Source organism: Augochlora pura, chromosome 1, assembly GCF_028453695.1.
Source record: "Augochlora pura isolate Apur16 chromosome 1, APUR_v2.2.1, whole genome shotgun sequence".
Lineage (NCBI taxonomy): Eukaryota > Metazoa > Arthropoda > Insecta > Hymenoptera > Halictidae > Augochlora > Augochlora pura.
The window spans coordinates 8689768-8710212 of record NC_135772.1 but is presented as its reverse complement, the minus strand read 5'-3'; positions in this window follow the sequence as shown (position 1 = coordinate 8710212).

Here is a 20445-nt window from a genome sequence, read left to right as displayed (position 1 = left end):
TCGTCCACAATGGAGAACCTTTTCTCAAATTTCAGTATTGAAAAATAGTTTTCACAGTTTGGGTTCAGCTGTTTATTCATCGAGTGTTAACGATAAGCTACTTGCATTATTGCAAAATACATTGAAGTATGGTAGTATGAACTAATTCGTACTAAAGCCATGTTCGTTACAGTATCTGTTCGCTGTAGCATACAATATTTATTTCCGATTCACAGCCTATGATAGAATTAAATTATGAACATATTTTTTAGACAATTACCATAGGATCGTATTACGGCGTGCACTACGTATTACCCTTGCACTATAATACTTTTAACACTGTATTGATTAGTACTGATTTGTTCGTAATAATTTCCCTAATTGGACCAGACAATTTTTGTTTCTCGTATTGTCTTCGTGTACTTTCGTCTCTAGACTTTGATAACAAAAGAATTAAATTTGATTTCGGCTGAGAAGAAATTAATAATATTCTTGTTTAATAGATCTTGCATGAAATCTTTAGCACGAGTCCCACTCGTTATTATAGTGCAAGGGGTTAAGCAAGGGCCATTTTACATGCATGTAAGAAAAAGTGCTATAAATATTAATTTTTCTACTCGAAGTAAATTTATTTACACAATACTGTTAAACAATAAAAAAAGTTTTGCCCTCATTAGCATAGACGAACTGTACACTTCAAAACAAGTTGGTCAAGGATTTTTTTTAACGGATCATTACCAATTCGAGGATGCAGAGTTCAGCTACCCTAGTGAGAAGAGACAATACTTTTTTTTACGCAAAAATAAAATATAAAAAATTTACAAAATCATACTAGACTTAATAAGTATTGTAGTAACTAATTTATAATTATATTTGATTCCCAAGAATAAACTATAACACATAGTTGATGCGACGTACGTATTATCCATCGGCATTTAAAACCGGACAGGTCACCGTTGAAATTAGTGGATCGTTCTCCTATCTACACGGCGAAATAAAAAGCGAAGAGCTTGGAATCACATTCTTTGAATGAATAATTGGAGGTCAACGAGCAGAAATCATTTAATCCAGGGAAACAAAAGAGGGTCGAAGGAGAGGAGGCGCTTTCCAAGTGCTGTCACTCCTCGGCACAGTCGAGGATTAAACTCTGTTCACAAGCCTGCACCGCTAACCCTTTTGAATCTGCATGAAATTAACGCGAAGTTTATCGACCAACCTCCACGCCGTACCTTGTGGCGGTTGACCGCAACTTTGCAGGAATGCAAAAAGATATACAATCAAGGGCAAAAGTATTGCAACGGCTGGCTTTTAATTAAAAGTGTAAGCACATTTGCGTAGAAATATACGAAGAAAAATATTCTCTTAATTTCTCTGTGCAACTTGGAAATCGCGCGTACTGATTTATCAATTTAGTCATGACGTTTTTGAGTATTTTTTCGGGTTTGTTATTTTTCATGTTATCTTGCCTCTCTTATGTTATTGTTGATGCTCGTGGTTGATTTTAATAAATCGTTCGAGCTTTTGAGTAATTTACACGTGATGTGTCGACTAACTCGAAGGACCACCTCCAAGGTAGGAGGAACAAATTTACACCGTGAATGTTAACAACAAATATATTTACACTCCCGGTGGAGATACATGGAATGCGTTCCAGATTGTTACAAATTACTAGTTGTCTACGAGTTTGTGGCTATGTCTATTTTACGTATTGTGTCTGATTCCGAAATGTATCTGGCTTCCAAAATGTATCAATCTATTTTACGTATTGCTTTTGACTCCGAAATGTATCTGATTTCCAAATGTATCTAAGGTGCGAATCGAAGTTCACCGATAACGTCACCTCGGTTCGCCCAACTCTTGCAAGTTAGGGGTGGGTGTTGAGGAAGCTGTCCAATCGCGACAAGCCCAAAAGACAACGTCTGGGACCTAAGAAGGGGCAGTGCCGCAACGTTTGCCAGGGAGTTCCCGATCGCGCGTGGGCCTGGAAAATTGCCGACATCTGCATCTAATTCCCCTAATTGCCCGTTGTCCCAGAACGTGCCGTTTTCCGCGATTCGCGCCGCGCTATGGGCATAGGGACCCGTGTTTATGGCAGGGCAATATCGCTAATAGCCAAGAGTGTCGACCATGTGCCTTGGAACAATCGCAAACTATTTTCTAAAGAAGCGGGTGACAGGCCCATACCCTGGCCGATTCCAAAAGTCCCAAGCACATGGCCCCCCGCCATAAAACCCTCGCTCAGCAATCCTCAACAGTTATCTTTGCCTAGTTTTATATTTGTCACTGATTCAGTTCTGTAAAATGGTGGTTGTCCAATATTTGAAGCGCTTTGTAGATGTGTCTAAAATCGTTTTAAGAACAGTTGCAGGAGTGGGAAGCAGTATCCTATTGTCTTGCGTATCAATACTGTGTATTTATTAATGGATTTATTCGTGTGTTTGGTTAGTACGTTTGGACCGTGACCGCAGTGGTTGCAAGCGGTTTAACCCTTTTAGTACCGAACGACGGTATATCGTTGTTGGGTATTGTTGGAAAGATAGTTTTCTTAATATTATTATTAAACAACAATTTCATTTCTTATTTCTTCTCCCTTTTTTAATTTGTTATTTATCAGGTTTTTCAAAATTCTTGCAATTTCTTTTCAAAACTTTATCAAACTTCGTGAAACGAGTTTTAAACATTTCGCTCAGATACAGACACTTTTGGCCGGTACTAAAATTATATGAAATTACACATACTTTTAGTTAGAGAACTTTTAGATTACGTTGTAGATAAAACGAGAGCATATTTTTTATATATTCCCATTATATATTTTTATATATAATAGTTTCCCTCAACGAGGATAGATGAAATATTCAAGCGACGAGGAGGAAGCATGTCTCTGCTCAAATTCGCCGACGAAGTAGTAAAAAGTAGCTCTAGAATGGAAGTTTAAATCTCTGGGACTTCGAGAAAAATCGTATAAAACCCACTGGTTTAAACGTTAAAGCTGGAAGTAAAAAAGTCATAATGAAGCTAATAGAAGAGGTTGTCGCGACCATCGTGTAGCAGCGGGGCACTGACAAACAAAATTAAGGAGTCCGCGTTGTTTTCGAAGAGCATTAGTTTAGAGAATATACGAGTATTGGCATTTTTCGCCGTTGCACCGCGAGGATGCGTGGCGCGCTCATGATAAGTAGCACATTGAAACACCTTGTTTGCGCTTTAGATGATTTAAAAGCTGCGCGTAGCGTTCCCGTTATTATAAAGCGCTGTGCCGTTCCGGGCACGTAATTTTAAAAACTGGTGACCCGCATTTGCCGCAAGCACCGCGCAGTAATGTTTCACATTTTCTTTTATTCTTACGATTCCGCGGCACAGGCAATTTGCACGGAACAAATTTTTTCGCGGCGCAATAATTGTAATGGAACGTGCGCGTGATAATAAAGCAGAGAGGGAAACGGTAGGCCAGCTGCAGACTATTGGCTATTAACCTAATAAAGACTCCAGTTTTAATATAATTTTGATTGCGCGCCAAATCTTTTACAACGACTGAGCTATACAATCCCGCGAATTTCGAACGGTATTAATACGTCGTATCGTTCTTATCGTGGAAAAGTGGGATGCAATTACAGTTGCATCCATTAATCGAGGAAAATCTGCGGCACATGCACAGAGTGGTCTCTAAACCGTTATGTCGTCGGATGCGTGGCAATTCTGCATAAAAACGGAAAATGGTGATAAGCGTGCGTATGCGCTAAGTTCTCGATAATTAAAAAGTTATACTTTCGTAAAACAGATTCGTACAGTCAATTTCGATTTATCTGAATGCTTCAAATCTCTGCTTTCATATTAGCTTCGTCTAGCTTCGCACTTAACGTGTAAAGAAATTATAGAAGATGTATAGCCGGTTGCCAACGCAAGGGCTAAAGTAAGCCCTCTTGAATAATATCTGGCCGCGTCGTCTTAATAGCTTCATTTCGCGCGCGCTTGATTAACGCGAGATTCGATGGAAAATGACAAATTTCTCATGGGGCCGTCATGCGCGACATTACGTCCTCCTTGACCTGGTATCTGGGCTGCGTCCTACCGGGGTCTCTGCCAGCAAATTTCTAGCCGTGGGATTTTCCAAGGAAATTATAATGCAGTTAGGCGGACGTGACACCGGCCCGAACGCTCGCCTTTCAAGAAGTAGTCGGCTGGAGCTTCCGCTGGATCCTGGAACAAGGGCGAGTTCGTCTATTTTCCTCGCTGAGGGAAAAGAACGGTGAAACGACGGAAGAGAACGGAAACTAATAAGACTGAGAAGCTTACGTTTCGGCAAGTTTCGGGATGCTGTGGGTGTGCCGACTGCTGGAACCGGCTCCTTCCGTGACGCAAAGTACGAGAAAGCCTTCAGACAAAGTCGCCTGGGTTCACGCTTCTGAATATTAACTATTGTTACAACTTTCCCCTGTATAATAGAATATCTGAACCGATAAATACTTCCTCCTTACGACTACGGTGCCTGCGGTAATCCCGATACGCGCGGTTCTGTTTCAATAAGCATCTCCCACTCCCGATCGATTCGTCGGAACACAGCCTCGTAACCTAAGCTTTTCTCTACAGTTTTGTTCGGTAGAGGGTGTGCCAGACAAAGCGTTGCGCGTTGTTTGGTAGAATATTATCAAGATAGAGATTTCATTTTAATGTTAAATGATACAATTGAATTAATCTCAAATTGTGTACGTATTACAACAACAACATTTCTTTTTGTGCCATGATGAGTAATAACTGTTTATTATCGTGACAACCGTCAAATTAAGGAACTTCGGCTTAACTTTTGTTAGTACAGTAAAATATCGATGATATCTAAATGTTAGTTATTTGAATTTTTTTATATATTATATATATTTTTTCATTAATTAATCGTTATAAGAGTGTACATTGTGCAGAAAATATTTTCTCAAGAATTACTAAAAGTTATTAAAAGAAAAATAGAAATGGGTAAAATAAGAGACATTAGCTAGTTAGTTTTTGATGTATCAACTGTAAACAATATTAATTTATATTGTATAACAAGTTTATAGAGATAAACAAGAACCTTTTGCATTTACATAATATTGCAAGTATAAAACAACTATATTATATGAAATTTCTAAAAAAATAACTGGTTCGATATTCATTGACGAAAGTATTCTTTTATTATAACCTGTCAAAGAACTTTGATTAATCTTGGAATGAATTGTTTCTCTCATTTTCAACACATCTTCAATTTTTATTCTCGCGCCGAAACTTGAATAATTAATTAGATGGTAAATGAAGCTTTTAGATTCTTTTTGTTGCAAAAACATTTTGCAAAATATGTGTGAGCATATGACTTAACAAGAAAAGGGGAATTCATTTATACGAAAAGAACAAGTAGGACACACAAAACAATAATTTTTCATTTTCAGTTTCTCTCTTTTACAAAATCAAGTTTAAAGCATTTTCACATGCGCGTATTTGTATGGTAAAGGTATAAATTCTCTCGCATTATTTTACATGTGAAAATATATGAAAATGATTATTTGGAATCTCGTTCCCGGGAGTAAAAACACTTGAAAATAGGTCCAGTCCACCTATATTTAGCTGAAACTTTACAAAACATGATATTTAAACTCAACATTTTTGATAACGTGGTTCCAAATTAAAAATTACACGGATGTACAATCCGCATAAATGAATTTGGTAGTGTAATAGATATTCTCTTATCCAAACATTTATTTCTGCTATATCCTGATGCAAAAACATTGTATTATCTAGAAATTGCATTCAAATTCTCTAATATGTGATAATGTATGTAAATAATACAATGATGTGACAATAGAACGTTTAGATACTAGGCTATTATAGAAATAAATTTTAGTGCAGAATGGAATGGAAATCAAGGTTAACGCTCGCATACAATTCAACCATAAATTACGATGTTTAATTTATTATATTATGGACGACGTATAATGTTATTCAAACATATTCCGAAATTATTATCGTAACATTAACGCGCTGCTCCCTCAAATCAAATAATTACATTACCTGCATTAGAGCTATTGTTATTATTACATGCATGTGTACTCCATAAATATTTATCTTCTCCAAAAATATTTTGCTACAGTAATTTTATTCAGATAATGTTTCTCGCCTGCACAGTAGAGTTATTTTGCACTTGACTGTATTTTCTTTTTTAAAAAACTAAGTAAAGCAGGTTTATTTATTTTAAGTTATTATGAAATTCAGACTATCGCATGTCATCGATTGATAGATTTCCTTCCAGCAATATTGAAGGAATCCTTTTTAAGTTCGCACCGAATGAACGAGGAATCCCGATCTACTTTGATACGATGTTTGGAATGCGACCAATCGATATTCCACATAGAAGATAAGGATGTCTAGATATGTCAAGGAATGATAATTTATGTAGGAAAGAATTATGGCATTTCTATCTTTTGAATAATCTTTCAGATTAATGGGCACATACACTAATGGTAAAATCGATGGAAGTACTGTCCTCGGTGTTGTCAATGCATCAATTTCTTATCTAGATTTTACTCGAATAGGTCATGTGCATTCTCTATTCGAGATATAGTAAATACGATCTAGATAATTAAATTCCTGCCGTGAGTTTATTAAAATACAGGAAATACAAAATGTAGTTAATTGCGAACAATAAAAGACCAAGAAGAAGGAAATGATACAATAATAAAATTCTTATTGTAAAAATAAAGCAGGTTAATATTAAAACCATAAGGATATTTAACAGATTAACCCTTTGCACTCGAGTGGCGACCCTGCGGCGCCATTAAAATTTTTTTAACACGTTCAAAAATTATTTTTATAGATATTGATTAAGCTTAGATTTGAAAGATTGTTGAAAGTGTAATTGTTATACGAGTCCGAAGACTCAATTCCACATGCACAGAATGAATTTTCTTATATAAAATGGAAATACTAGAAGTCAAGAAAATTATTTCAGATTTGTAGTTCAAATGGCTTCTAGAGCAAAGGGTTAATATTATTAACTTTTATAAAATATATTGAAATATGTTACATTCAAAACATAATTAATACGTTCGTCGCCGACGATTAGACACTAAAATCCCCACATAATTAAAGCAAATTAATTAATTATAATAAAACTAAAAAGTTCACATTTATCATAGGGGATGACATTAGAACTCTTTCGCATTCGAAAAATCATAGTCGAATTCAGTTTGCTCGAATATAGTGGAATAAAAATAAATTTTCAAAATTGGTTAGAAATTAATGTCACCCAGATATGGATGACGCGACAACGAACGTGTTAAACGAAACATACAGTTTTATTTGAGCAACGTAATGCCTAAATTGTTGCCGTAAACATAAATTCTAATAAAATCGGTAATCGGTAAATGGTACATCTTTTTAAAGGGGAAATACAGCAGGACAATTATAAAACTTGTTCGTGCAATTATTTATGGTGTCGCTGCGCACAAGGATCTAGAATGTCAACGATAAAATATAAAACAGTATATCGTCAGTTTCGTAATGATGACGATAAACAGTGAGAAACTTGAAGCATAGTATGTTCTTCTCTCGGACAACTGGAAACCACGGTTTACACGCGCGCGTGTAGTCTGACTACAAGGATCTGCTTCTACTGTTACCTGAACATATATATACGCTTCACATAAACTACCCAGGATATTTGTTCCCAGCCTTCTTCCCTTTGTAACCGTACAACTACTGCGTGCTGCTTTCAACAACTCGTGTACTACGAAGATTTAAAGGCAATCTCTGTTGCCGCGGAACCACAACACTTTTGTGTAGCTTATCAGCGTTTGTGTTCCACGTGCATAAATACAGTTCAACTAATATATCTTATTTCGTCAGCTTTTAAACGTTTCTCTTCGTTAAATACAGTTACTCGATTTAATATTCGGACACCATGGTACTTGCGTCATTATTGCTCTATATATTTATTTGAAATAGTTCTATCGAATTTTCTGATCTGTTATAGTTTAAAGTACATATCCTAGTTTACGAATATGTAAAATCATTTATTTTATTTTTCATTACTGTATACATAATGAATTATAAACGGAATTAAGCCCCATTTTAATGTCGAAATAATATTCGGACATATAATATGACATGAGGTTCTTTCCTCTGTATACAAATACATTTGAATAAAATTACAATGATTTTAATATTTTGTTGGATGTCCGTTTTGCTTCATAACATGCTTTAAACGTGTCGGCATGTTTGAAATGAATTTAGTTAAATAACTTTGAGAGACGCGTCCCCACTCTTCTGTCAAGCGTAACTTAAGCTCTTCTTTTGTCCTTATTGAGGTTTCTCGAATATTTCGATCTAATAAGTCCCATAAATTCTCCATGGGTTTTAGATTTGGTGACTGTGGCGGAGGTTGGAGCACCTTCCGACAATTGTACAAAAAAATTCTTGGACAATCCTCGATTTGTGATTGGAATCATTGTCCTGATAAAATTTGAAAGTGTTTTCTATGCCCATATTCGTTGCACTTTCTATTAAATTTTGTTTTAATATATCTAAGTACTTGTTTTTATCTAAAATTCCATCAATGATAATTAACTCTCCTACTCCGGCGTTCGAAATACAACCCCATACCATCAGGCTTCCACCACCGTGTTTCATCGTCGGTTTCATATTATTTAATTGGAATTGTTTATTTGGTTTACGCCACACTAATTTTCGATTGCTGATAATAGAGACATAACATTGACTGTCAGCCACAAAGATCACATCATTCCACCATGATTGTGTTTTCGAAATAAATTCCTTAGCGAATGTTAAACGTCTCTTGCGATTTATTTCATTTATACATGGATTTTTCCTAGCTACATGTAGCGTGGAGGAATCCGGCGTGAACACCTCCGGAACTAATACACCGCGATATAAACAATCTATCGGGTTGTAAAGCCAATTACGCTGTGCGACGGAGTAGATTAATCCCGCTGTCCGTCTAATTAAAGATGAACAGCTGTTTTCCTTTTTTGCGTATAAAATGTATCGCTGCAGTGACACGAAGTCGAACTGCAGGAATGTAATAGTTGATCGTTGTGTTGCGTGTCCGGACCTCGAAGACTGAACTTGAAGTACTATATAAATATAGACTAAGTTCGATGGTCTAAGGTGGAAGCTGGATGTATCTAACTCGACTCTGGCTGGATGAGAGACGATGTTGAAGATACGTTGATTTGTTGCTACACGAACGATGATGAATACTTGTTACGAATAATACGGCCGATGGCGAAGAATACTTGCGGATAGAATACAGAATACTAGAATACTAGAAATTGTGAGTTTCGTGCCCTTTTTATAATTTTCCCGAAAGAACGATCGAACGCAGATTGGCTACCGTTATTAATAAACCGATTTAGTTGAAATGCGATTTCTTAATGTACTTCGTGTAGTAATAGCCTTCTAAATTGAAAAATAAAATTTAAAGTAGGGCTATGAAGGCATAATTCCGTTGTAGGACGGAACACTTATAGTATTTCCATTTTATCTGGAAAATTTTATGTGTAATCTTGACATAACCCATGACATAACAGATCAGAAAATTCGATAGAACTATTTCAAATAAATATATAGAGCAATAATGACGCAAGTACCATGGTGTCCGAATCTTAAATTGTGTCACTGTATATCATAAGTTATATTAATAAGTAGAGTTTGTATTCTTGTCTACATACAGAATTTGTTTAACACTCGGGCAGCGGTTGTGTCTAGTTTCGGTATTTGTTGTTTTATAGTTAAATTTGTTAAATTTTTTTAACTTCTGATCGGAGTTGAAACAATTTTACAGTGTGTGAAAAAATGTAACATTCTATTGTAACATCGGAGCGTGTATGCGTTCGTGTACCTGTTGTACGAACGAGCAAAATTTTTAGATTTTTCGAGAATATCGATGTAATAGATTCTGGTAGAACGTTGGTTACGCGTTTTATATTAACTAATAACAGTAATGGTTTTTAACCTATTATTACTTTATGTCGAGTACTCTCGCGTTACGCTTTTTCAAAGGTTTCAGCCAGAAAAATTCCGGAATTACCGTGTTAGAAACCACGAACATCATTGCAAAATTTTCGGAATGGAAAACGATGTACGAAAAACGGGAGTAACATTGCATCGTGTTTCGAAGTGTTTCATCATTACTTGTTTCCCGTACACCTGCTAACCGTGCTCCGGATTTTCATTGCATTATACCGGCTGTTCCGCCATAAATGTTCGGCGTTCTCTCCGCACACCTAGACTGTACGGTGTGGGGGATTGCGATGTGTTTACATTTCGCCTTCGTTACACACCACGACGGCTATAAAAGCTTTCGACGTGCACGTCGACGATACACGCGTCCTGAATAAATTCGTCACGTTACACAGAATTTTCGGTTAAGGTTTTCACGGGAATTTTTTCCCCGGCAAACCATTTTGAACAGAAACTGGATTTTTCGTAACAATAATAGCATTAAAGACATGCGTATGGGTGATTTGCCTCTAGATAAACTCGAGTTTTCATTTATTTGTTAACCAGAATTTTTACAAAACTTTTGCTTGTATCTCTGCGTGGATTTTCGCGATAGTATTTGGTGGTAACTTGTATATTAGTGCTTTTGGACGTCTATGTGTGTAGATAAATACTAATAATAAATAATAAAAAATAAATAGCTAATAAATTTCTATCGAAATCGGTTTTCAATATTCCATATTTCATCTGTCAACTAAAAAGTAAAAAAAAAACGAATAAAACTTTGAACATTGTAACAACCACAAGAAACAACATTACAAGATTTCTGGTAATAACTTGGTTAACTATGAATGTTATTTTGTTTTTATAAGTTGGATTTAAATTCTGTCCTCTTGTCACTAAAATTTAAGCGTTCAAGTAAATGCAGGCACCCGATAAAAACAAATTTTGTCTTTCATCTAAGGAATTATTAGAAGAGAAAGTTGTATTTATTATAACTGAGAAGAAGGTACACCAAGGTGTTAAGGATAATCCGTTTCCAGAATTGTCATGAAAATATTATGAAGAATTCAATTTTGAGGAATCCAATGATAATTGAAATTATCACAATGTTTTCATTATTAATACTTCTCAATTAAAACAGACCCTTTTAGCTAAACGTTTAATATGTTAAACGCCGAATATTAGTTTCAAAAATATTCACGATATCAAAATCATTTACTTAATAAAGCCAATAAAATAACGAATTATACTGACTATTAGTCTAATTCTTTTGCGTTATAAAAATCCTATTAGCATTCAGTTTATTCGGATTTATTAGAAAAGAAATGAATTTTAAAAGCTACTTAAAGATCATTATCACCTAATCAACGCGTTAATCCTGTATGTAACGTTGTCGTTGCATTTCGAAATGGACGTTCATATTGATTAGCGACACGGTGCAAGTGACAGAAATCACTTCTGAAACAACCTAATATTTCCTCGATTATACAGGGTGGGCCACCTAAGTACGGCCACCTAAATATCTCCTCTAATTACGGAGGTACATGAAATTTTTTTTGCTATTTCAATGGTTTGGAGAAAGCTATCATACTGCAAAAAAATCTTTTTCTATAATAATTTTTTTCGAAGTTTTCAAGGTCATCGATGTTTTTTGCTTATAATTGTATATTTTTTTGTCTATCGAGATCTTATCGATGAAGATGTCGTCAGGGAATCTGTAAGTGTAAATAAACATGTTTACTATCACGTAGCCCCATCATAAAATTTGTAATACCTTTTTACGAACCTACTTTTTAAATTGTCATTGTAACAAATGTTCGAAATGATGTCCCTCCACATCGATACATTTTTTGAAACGTACAATAAAAGTCTCTCTGACCCTTTGATATGTTGTAAGATTAATTGCAGCACAAGCTGTTATTATCCTGTTTTTCATGTCCTCTGGCGTTGTTGGTCCAAACCAACAATTTGGAAATAATGTATCTAAAACTTGTCTTGCACGACGTGTAGAATGGGCTGGGCAACCATTGTGCTGATACCACATTCTTCTACGAATGTCTAATGGTCTAAAAGCATCTGTAACTCATTTTGCAGGAATGTTACGTACTTTTACCCATTTAATGTACCATTTATAAAATAAGGACCGATTATTTGATTGCTCAAGATACCGCATCAGATATTTACGGTGCAAGGTCTCTGTCTATCCACCTGTCTTAACCACCGTAGATTTTCCGATGACCAATAATGCATGTTTCTCAATGTTTATTGTACAATGTAAAATGTACATGTTTATTTACACTTACAGATTCCCGGATGACATCATCATCGATAAAATCTCGATAGACAAAAATTTGTCGTTCCTATTTAATTTTTGATTTCGAAGGTCATTTCAAGATCATATAACGTTTATATCGTCATTATTGGTCTGTTGAAACCTCCGTCGCAAAATACCTCCGTATGCTCGTCGAAAAAGAAAATACAGTCGACATCGGAGACACCGCCAACCAGAAGGAGTCTATCAAAGCTCGATTCCTCTTTAAACTCCATCCGAATCGCGAAGACACAATCATGTCGATCGCGATTGCTTGAATCATTCCTCGCGATCGCATACTCTATTCGCCGAGAACGATATCTCTTCGATACCCTTTATCTAGAGCTGGATATTCAAAAGGATCGCGATTGATCCAGGGTTCCGGGTTTTTGACGACGAAATAGATTTCATATTTTTCTACCGAAATCGAAGATCGGGTCGCGAGTCCCTTACACGGTGTTCAGCCCGAAATGCAGTTTCCTGTGCGCGATACTCGCTTTCTCCTCTCTTTCTCTTTCTCTTTCCCTCTCTACTTTTATCTCTCTCAAGCTCCCTCTCCTCGCTTTTCTCGGCCATTTCTCGCGAGCTGCGAAAACCCTGCGGAAGGATGAAAGTCGCCCGGAGCCATTTGCCCTGCGCTTTGGCAAATTGCACGTTATACCTGCAGACTCTGTCGCAATACAGTGTGTACAGAGAACAATTTCCAGCGACTGGCACGCGCACACGCGGGAAATTATTCACGGTGCACGCGGAATACGTGGCCGAGGCGCGTTTGTTGGCCGTGCATCGTGCTTTCCACACCCGGCGACACGACTAATGATCCTTTCCACCACCCCGCGCCGCCCTTTTCCCGCCCCTCTTAGAAAATTACTGTTCCGAAGCAGCCCCGCGAGGCTCTGCCATCGCCCTCGGGAATAAACATCGACTTTCTATTATGATCGCGCGACTTTCTTCGATAATCGCGGTCACGTTGCACACTCGACGCCGCGACGCGCGCGTCGGAAATCACGTCATCCCGCACACGCCGCGGAACTAAATTTTACGGCACGCTTCGCTTGCTTGTTCGAGCGCAATTTCATTGTGCATTAGCTAGTATCACGCTTCCTTGGCTCGGTCTCGTTAGGGTGTGTTTATAATTAGTTCTTCCTTTTTTCCTATCGTGGAATTTGATGCCGGCGCGTCAAGCGTTCTACTGTATCTCTTTTCGTCCCGATGGTTATTGGAATATAGATTTTCACTTATTACTACTCCTCGGCTGTTTTCTTGAGTAACTGTCGAACGGCGGATCTTTTTACGAGACCAGATCAATCGATGTTTTACATTATCTGTGGTGCTTCGATCCTTACAATAAAATCTAGGTTATTTGAACAGGTTTCGTCAGCCAAGCCCGCCTCTTATTCGTTATTATTTTTCGCTAATGAAAATGTTACTTTAGGTGACCTCAGAGCCCATCATTTTGCGATTTTGACTCTGGATTTTTCGTTTCCTTGACTTTATTTCCTTATAACAAATACCTGAGACTTCTCAGTAAACATACTATTTATGTGCGTCAAAAGACACTAATAAACATAGTTAATGTTAATAGACTACTTTATAGTTTAATGATATTCATAGAAAACTGGTTGTGCCCATACTTTTTTGACCCACTGGACATCTTAAGATGAGTAACATTTTTGTATTCATTAACGCGTGGATCGATTAAACTGGTTTCATTATGGCACATTCATAATGAAAGTAATACTTATGGATTTTAAATCGATATCGAATATTCATACAGATTCTTATATTGTATAAAACTATGTAATCAATTTGAAAATATTTATCCATGTTCTTTATATGTTTAACAATTTCATTTAGAGGTTAAAGAAAAGAAATTTTCATAACGCTCGCAAATTACATATTGTAAAACAATTTACAATTCATTACCTTGTTATCAGATTTACGTGGAATTTGCTTCATGTTGCTTTAAAAAAGTCTCTAATACTGCTTACTAAATAAAGAACAAATAAAATATTTAAATTCGAAATTTTTCAGAGTTGCTTTTTTCCAAATATTGTATTTCTAATAACCGCATGTCAATATTCATTCAAGAAACAATGTTCAATACATACAAATGTTTTTTACTATTTTTAGTTAAAATACTTTCAATTGATACGATTTAAGAAACGCATTGAAGATACCAGGTCATTAAAGTTGTAATCAAAGTTGAAATTAAGAATATCTGCAAGAAGATCCTAGGATTTCACGAATTATGTAATAATCAAGATAGAAATCGGTGTTATCGCAACTAATTTCACGTTTAAAATCTCAGAGAAACATTTAGTAACAGCGAGGCGGCCTCCTCTTAGCTTCATTAGCTTCAACGATTATTTCCGTTGATAAATTGCAACTTTGCATACCAATGGCCCCATTACTTCCGTAAGCAAAGCCCCGAGATGTTACCCTTGCAATTACACAATGACTTGGACGGTAAATGAATGGAATGTTGCACAACGGTACCTGTAGGTGATCGAGTGGAAATTTCGCTGCTGCTTTCGCGAAATTAATAATACTCATCTAATCGAGAAAAATGTGAAAACATTGTACTTGTTGTTTAATTTACAACAGTAAAGAAACTTGATTTCCTAACTTTTGAACCTCTTATGTCGTGTAATGTATATATTGAAATGTATAATTAGGACGTGGAATTTCGTTATTGCAAGCACGTTGTGTAAAACTGCCAATACTACATATTTTATTTAATGAAATATTTAATCGAATTTAAACACTAATTTTTCATTTTGATTACATAATCCTATTCCTTTGTACTGTATGTATAAACTTAGAATATTAATAAATATTAATAGTAAATATTAATAGTAAAACATTAATAAATTATAATATTGAATTGATGTGTGTGTCCTTAAGCTTTTCGTGCGATTTAATTTTGTGAATAAACATTTAGCGTTTCTGAGTTTTCTATTTTATATTATTTTAAAAGTAAAAATTAACCTTTTCTCAGGTAATTCTGTCAACTGATTTTCTCTCTAAACGGATATGTACATACTGTTGTATCTGCAAAGACGAGAAATATATTCAATTGAATAATATAGATGCAACATCCTGTATACTTGAACATACCCGTTAATAACATTGGAAGTATTATTCCTTTGATATCTGAATTCTGAATAGTTGAAAACTATCTCACTGAATATCGCTTTACCTTGCAGCCACAAGCATAATGCTCGAGCGACCATTGAAACTTGAATGCTCGGTTAAACATTATTTTGAGCAATTAAATAGTGGCTCGTAAAACACGCTAACTACGCAGCCATAACTGCCGTCCATTCGCAGTTACTAATTGCGATTGACTACAATATGCCATAAGCGGCTTCCATTGTATGGAAAAGTATTTCAAGCTTATCGATGATACTGTATACGGTTTAATAAATCATTTCGAGATTGCCATCTCGTGCGTCTAGACAGTTCCACAGTTTTCCACATATAGTATATTTCGTGCATAACTTACAAATTTTGCGGTAATTTAACACTGTTGGGATGCAATCAAATTTTACCATCAAAATTGTAATAACTAGACTGTGGAGTTTTTTTTTTAAAAACGCTTATCTTTATGTGTGTTACATTGATTTTGCACTCCAATTTCATTCTCCTGCAAATTATATCTCCATTTTTCCAAATTGTATTCATAATTTTTTAAATTATATTCACGCTTTCGAAAATTAAAATGCATCCGTTTGTTAAGATCAAACTCTCCGGTCTATGCACAGTCTATATACAGTTTACCAACAATTCGTATTGCATTACTCATTTTATGTTCTGTTCTTTGTATGTTTATTAGTGTGACGAATTTTAGTAACCTACACAACGTTTTGCTAATTTACATTTATATAATATTCGTCTCGTGAGATTGCGCGTGACCCGAACCCTTGTTTCGGTGACGTCTACTCTGATAAGAACGGAATTACGAGTATACCGTAACAAGAATAACTAGTTCGTATTTTTAAGCAAGAATATTTCTCTGGAATTTCAAATACTACAACATTTTTATTTAAATACATATATATCAGAATTCTTAATTTATAATAATTTAATTTGGTTTCTTACAATGTGATTGTAACGTCATAATTATTAAGATTATTACACACATTATGAAATTATCTTTAAGCTATCATATCTTGTCAGTATTATTATAATATAAGCCTAATATATTTATAACATGAAATTAATCTTGTTTGGATTGTTCTTTAGCCAAGATTCTGACTTTTAACCCTCCTAGTACCGAACAACGATATATCGTTGTTGGCTATTGCTGAAAAGAGTTTTCTTAATATTTTTATTAAACAACAATTCCATTTCTTATTTCTTCTTCTTTCTTGAATTTGTTATTTATCAGGCACTAGCAAACCTGGCGAACTCCGTTTCGCCACCAGATGGCTTCGTTTTTTGTAACATTTCGTTTGGGGATTAAAAGATGAAGGAAAGTTATTTTTTTTGTTTTATAAACCATATTGGTTTGTAGTACATGCTATGTATCAGAGATGGCGCTGTATGTGAAAAATGATTTTCCCTGTTTTCCTGCTTTTCTGTTGAAATTTTTCCAGAATTTTGGTTGCTATAAACCTCACGGAGCCCGAGACCTTTCCAACGAATGCAAAACCGTGGAAATCGGTTCGTGCGTTCTGGAGTTATAGCGTCAGGAAGGAAAACCCGACTTATTTTTATATAATAGATTTCAAAATTCTTGCAATTTCTTTCCGAAATTTTATCAAACTTTGTCAAACGAGTTTTGAACATTTTGCTCAGATACAGACTCTTTTGGCCGATACTAAGAGGGTTAAACGGGAAGATTTTCTTACAACATTGTAACCCGAATCAGAAACATTACTTCTTCACTCGATTCGTTTGTAAATGGACCATTTATTTTGAAAATGGTGTAAGTCCATTTTCTCTTGTTTCGAGAAATTAAAGGTTAACATATCCGTTAATTAAAAGATTTAGGCAAATTATATGAAGGCTGGCAATGTTTCTAATGCTTTATCAATATGTAATTTGGTTATATAAATTTGTTTTAGGCGTATTTTACTAAACTGATGTATACTTACGGGCTGCAAATGGACAAATATCACTTAAAATATACTTCATATTAATCCAATTTTGTTTACAAATAATGACATGAAAGAAAATAGAAGTAGCATTTTCAATTTTCGGCGCTAATTACATTGTTAAAATTACAAGATATTGATAGTATTTACTTATGCTCTGCATGTGGCAGCGATTCGAAATATGCGTGATGCACCGGAGTTATATAAGATAATAACTGTTTGATGTCTTCACATTTTTCATAAGTAATAGGCCTGGCGTCGTGGTAAAAAGTCGACAGGGCCCTTTTTTCAAATTTTAGCAGTCTTCCAGGACGTATAGGTAATAAATTTATAGTTTTAAATTCTTTGTCCTTCATCGATGTTTTATATAAAATAGTGTATGGTGCACTTTTGAGAAACCTCATCCAACATATTTGCAACCAATTTACCTGTTCTCCATTAGTATTTTTTCTTATCTGTTTTTTAATCGCATTTTGAAGACTTTTTCAAAATAAACGGTCCATATAACAATAATAAACATTTCAATGAGACGGTCTCTAATATAAACTGCCAAAGCTTCGAATAACAATTTTCCTTAACGTACTTTTTTCTATCAAAGCCAGCACAATCCTTTAACAATAGTCATTCTCCTTTAATGGAAATGTAAAAGTAAGTTAACGGCATCTCGTACATTCATAGTCAGACCTTTCCAATGGTACCAAGTAAAAATAGAATGGTCTCTTAGTTTCAGTTTGTGTCCGAAGCAAAAGTGTCTCTTTCATGCTGACTCTCTTCTAGCCATACAATTTTATGGGAAATCCTACTTAACACGTTAGGTACTGCGACGGTCACATATGAATGACAGTAATTTTTCATCAGCTTCCAAAATCCATTTTTATGGTAACGCTTTCGAACAAACTGAATTTTATTAAGATGTTTAAGAAAAGAGTTCAAATACCGTTCACCATGATCAATTTTGACTTTCTACTTTTAGTTTTATTAATTAAATGATTTGGATTTTGTAGAATTTTAGTTAAAATTTACTAAGAATTTATCGAATTATTTTCAATGTTGTATCATTTGATATAACCGAGTTCAATAAATTTTTACGTTAACCTATTATAACTTATAACTTCTCGATTTTAATAGGATCCCAGAAGTATAACAAATGCAGCAAACATAATTAATATCAAACGATTTAATATTTTACCATCGATTTGTTTAAATAAAGCAGCTCAGTTGTATGAAATTTTTGAGTTTGCGTCGTGGCAGTCAATGTATTAAAGCGTTCACGGACAGCTGAATTCATGTTGCTGTTAACCCCTTGCCGTACCTTTGACGAGTCTGACTCGTGATTATGATTTATAACAATAACCTGTTAAATATGAATGTTATTTCGTTTTCTTAAGTCGAAATAAAATTCTGTTTTCTTGCCACTAATATTTACACCACTTTCAAAATAAACGGTCCAAATTTTTTCATAGAACTCAACCGCTCTCTCGTATCGTTAGTCGATTGTGATGCACGCAACGAGGCACTCCAATAGCAGTGCTAACCATGTACCATTACTGGTATACATGTACGGTTAAGAGCGTGTAACTGTTCCTAATGAAAAGCTTAGATCCATACGTCAACATCGGAAATATGTTACTGTGACACATCCGCGGAAGCGTTGGTAATGTCACGAGTTAAACTGAATGCTAGTAATTTCAAAGCGAAACATCAACGAAGATGAAAATTCACCAGTCTCCAACAAGAATTCATCAAATATCGTGCCTCCACAAACAATTGCAGTGATCGTTGTGGAAAATCGATTGTCTCCGTTTTGAAATGATTGGACCGGCTGAGAATAATCACCACTGAACTACTGTAATATGTTCCGGCTATAATCTTACTGGTATTATTTATCTATTTCATTATTATATTTATTACGACATTCGGATAGGAAGAGTCATTACAAACGAAAGGTCTAGAGGAAAGAGTTATTGGAAATTTACATGAAATTTGATATAACATTCTTTTGAGAAAGTTCGAATGTTAAGGAGATGCTTTTCAAATAATGTATTTTCAATCGATTGTGGTCCGAAACATCTCTACTATTCTAGGTACATTGCATATTTTATGAATTTAGGACAAAAATTGTACGTGTCATTTAAAGCGACACACAGACTAAAAGCGTCTACGAATGCCAGCCTATTAGTTCCAACCTCTCACGATCATTAGTGGAACAGAAAAATGATTGTTCGATTTCTGTATGTTATAATTGATGTAAACAATAACTATTTCGCGAAGAAATTCGCAAACTAATCACAAGTCAAATCATTTACAGTGCCTACTTGTCTTTTTTTAGATTAATTTCTGAAATTACAATTATTCATCAGTTATTAAAAATAGGTGAGAAATAAGAAAAAAATTGCCGAGTTGTTTTTAAATAATCTTTCTTGTCCGAAAGTTATGTCCGATTGTGAGATTTTCTCAGAGCAACATCTTAATTAGAATTCCATTTGCATGTCTATAGTTTACGGTTGAATAATTGTACTTTAAATTAAAATGGTTTACTTTTTAACCCTTAGCGCTCCGTTGGCTCCGCTACGGAGCCATCCGTCATTTGTTCCGTAACTCCGTAAGCTCCGCTGCGGAGTCCAGCGTTGACAATTGTTATCTGTAGTTGAAACGTGCCCCAACTATTCTTTGGGGGAAATGGAGATGTCAATAATTAATTCATACATCTTGTATAAAACTGTACAGTACAATAAAAATGAGAAAGCACTGACGCATTTAAAGTACAGGAAAATTTTAGTCGATCAACTCGTAGGAGATTTTCGTCAGGAGAGAACAAGAGTTTCTACATCAATTTCTGAAATCAGACTAAACGGAAAACTGCACATAATGGGGAAAGGTCCAAAGATGGACTGTGTTGTGTGCTCTACAAGGAAACATAGGGATGGCAGACGTCAAACAAGTGAATACTGTGACTCTTGCTCAAGTAAACCCAGAATGCACATGGGAGATTGTTCACAAAGATATCACAGCATGGTGAATTACAAAATTTAAAATATACATTTCATTTAAAAGAAGAAGGTGGATATG